Source organism: Jatropha curcas, chromosome 11, assembly GCF_041381405.1.
Source record: "Jatropha curcas cultivar XTBG-Jc1 chromosome 11, XTBG_Jcur_1.0, whole genome shotgun sequence".
NCBI classification, from domain to species: Eukaryota; Viridiplantae; Streptophyta; class Magnoliopsida; order Malpighiales; family Euphorbiaceae; genus Jatropha; species Jatropha curcas.
Genome location: NC_143161.1, coordinates 23,879,398 through 23,882,560, shown reverse-complemented (window position 1 = coordinate 23,882,560; position 3,163 = coordinate 23,879,398). Strand labels below are relative to the sequence as shown.

Sequence of the window (3,163 nt, the reverse complement as noted above, 5' to 3'; positions counted from 1 at the left end):
TCTTCAACCTGTTAAAAGCATTTAAACACTCTTTGTCAAAATTAAAAGGAACATCTTTAACTAATAAGTTACAAAGAGGTTTTGTGATTTTGGAGAAATCTTTGATAAATCTCCTGTAGAATCCTGCATGGCCAAGAAAGCTCCTTATTCCTTTCACTGAATTAGGAGGAGGTAGCTTTTCAATTACCTCGATTTTGGCTTTATCCTCTCGATTCCTTTTTGTGAGATTTTATGTCCTAGGACAATTCCTTCACTAACCATAAAGTGACACTTTTCCCAATTCAAAACAAGGTTAGTTTCCTCACAGCATTGCAGTACTAAGGATAAGTTATAAATACATACATCAAAAGAGGAACCAAATACAGAAAAGTCATCCATGAAAATTTCAATGAATTTCTCTACCATGTCAGAAAATAAGGACATCATGCATCTTTGAAAGGTTGCAGGAGCATTGCATAGTCCAAAAGGCATTCTCCAATAGGCAAAAGTGCCATAAGGGCAAGTGAAAGTGGTTTTCTCTTGATCTTCGGGAGTAATAGGTATTTGGAAGTATCCTGAATAATCATCCAAAAAGTAATAATAGGGATAACCTGCAAGTCTTTCAAGCATTTGATCAATAAAGGGTAGGGGAAAGTGGTCCTTGTGTGTTGCTTTGTTCAACTTCCTATAATCTATGCACACACGCCAACCTGTGACTGTTCTAGTGGGAATTAATTCATTGTTTTCATTAGAGATGACAGTCATACCTCCTTTCTTTGGAACGACTTGGATAGGACTTACCCAACTACTATCGAAAATTGGATAAATAATTGTGCATCCAAAAGTTTTATGATTTCAGCCTTGACTACCTCCTTCATATTTGGATTCAATCGTCTTTGATGCTCGATTGAAGGTTTATAGCCTTCTTCCATCAGGATCTTATGCATGCATACACTCGGGCTTATCCCCTGTAGATTTGAAATTGACCACCCTAGTGCTTTCTTATGTTTTCGAAGAACCTGCAACAACCTTTCCTCTTGATCAAGTGTTAAGTGAGAAGAAATAATAACAGGAAAAGAATGATTCTCACCTAAGAATGCATGTTTTAAATGAGATGGAAGTTGTTTCAGTTCTTGCTTTGGTGGTTCACTTTCTTTCTCATTCATGATGCTTGATTCATTAATGTCATCTTTAGTATGCAAAGTGTTTTCCACACACTCATCAACAACATCAATTTGAAAACAATCACTGTAGTCCGTAGGAAGTTTACAAGATTTAAGAACATCAAAAACAATTTCTTCATGTCCAACCCTTAAAGTTAACTTGCCTTCATACACATCAATTAATGCTCTTGCAGTTGCAAGAAAAGGCCTCCCAAGGATTAAGGATCCTTCCATGTCTTCATCAATATCAAGAATAATGAAATCAACAGGGAAGATGAATGTACCTACCTTTACAAGCACATCTTCTACAATTCCTCTTGGATATTTGATTGATCGATCCGCCAATTGTAGAGACATCCTTGTTGGCTTTAGTTCCCCCATACCTAGCATCTTAAAAACTTCATAAGACATAAGGTTAATGCTAGCACCTAAATCTGCTAAAGCTTTTTCAAAATCTAGATTACTAATATTGCAAGGGATAGAAAAACTTCCTGGATCCTTTAACTTTGGAGGCAATTTATTTTGGATAATTGCACTGCACTCCTCAGTTAGCATTACCGTTCCTTGATCATCAATTTTTCATTTCTTGCTCATGATATCTTTTAGGAATTTTGCATAGCTAGGCATTTGAGCAAGAGCTTCAACAAAAGGAATATTAATTTGAAGCTTCTTGAATACATCAAGAAATTTGAGGAAGCTCTTGTCATCTTGTGCTTTCTTTAACCTTTGTGGGAAGGGAACAGGTGGAACATAAGGTTTTACCTCTTCTTGCTCTTCTAGATCAATGATGAGAACTTTTTTCTGCTCCTCCGCTTTCTTTTCTTCCTTTGGTGGGTCTTCTAACTATTTGCCACTTCTCAAGGTGATAGCCTATACCTGTTCTCTAGGATATTTTTTAGTATTGCTTGGTAACGTACCTTCAGGTCGGGATGCCATCATGTTTGCAAATTGTCCTAGCTGAATCTCCAAATTTCTTATCGCAACCTGTTGGATTTTGTGGTTTTCTCTGGTTTCGTTCATGAAATCCATGTGCGATTTAGAAAGGGCGGTAAGGAGATCATCATGAGATTTCTTCTCTTGAGGAAGAAAGCCTGGTGGTGCGTTCAAAGCATTGTTAGGATTCCCATATGACAGATTAAGATGGTTCCTCAATCTGTTATCATAGGAATTGGAGTATGGGTAATTCTTCCTTCCTTGATTCATCACATAGTTTACTTGTTCCAAGGTTTGCGGATTCAAGGAGTCTATCATGCATTCTCCAATCCCATGTTGCCCATTACATCTAACACAAACTTGCACAATAGAATTGACAGGATTAGTAGTTAATAGAACCAATTTTCTTACCATATTATCTACCTTGGCATTGACTGCTGTAATGGCATCTATTTCATAGACTCCTGCAGTCTTCTTCCTTTTTGAGTTGTTTTGATAATGGTTGTTGCTTGCCATCTCCTCTATCAAGTCGTATGCCTCATCAATCCCTTTTCTCTCAAAAGATCCACCTGCAGCTACATCTAGAGTGATTTTAATGTTAGGAGATAATGCATTATAGAAAGTTTGTACCTGCAACCATTTAGGCAAACTATGATGTGGGCACTTTCTCAACAAGTCCTTGAATCTTTCCCAAGCTTCGTACAAGCTTTCTTGATTATGGTGAGCAAATGTCATTATCTCATTGCGAAGTTTTGTGGTTTTAGAAGATGAAAAGAATTTTGCTAAGAACTTTTGAGCTAATTCTTCCCATGTTGTAAAACTTCCAGCGGGGCATGATTGTAACCAAGATCGTGCTTTGTCCCTAAGAGTGAAAGGGAAAAGTCTCAGTTTTATGGCATCTTCGGAAACACTGTTTTGTTTGAAAGTATCGCAAATTTCCAGGAAATTTGTTAGTCCTTGGAGTCAACTTCATCCAAAAACAATTCAGGGCGTAATGTGTCCTCAAAGTTGGTTATGAATTTATGAAAAACAAAGGTATATTCATTTATTTATTCTTCATTTATTTTTATTATATTAATGTAATTATC

The 3,163-nt window shown here is 36.7% G+C and overlaps 1 non-coding gene across 1 annotated transcript; it reads left to right on the top strand.

The window, feature by feature from the left end:
* The first annotated feature begins 2,721 nt into the window (after positions 1 to 2,721).
* Positions 2,722 to 2,828, top strand: LOC119371273 (small nucleolar RNA R71). The gene has a single exon (XR_005178853.2). It is a non-coding gene; the product is annotated as a small nucleolar RNA R71 (small nucleolar RNA).
* The last annotated feature ends 335 nt before the right edge of the window (positions 2,829 to 3,163 follow it).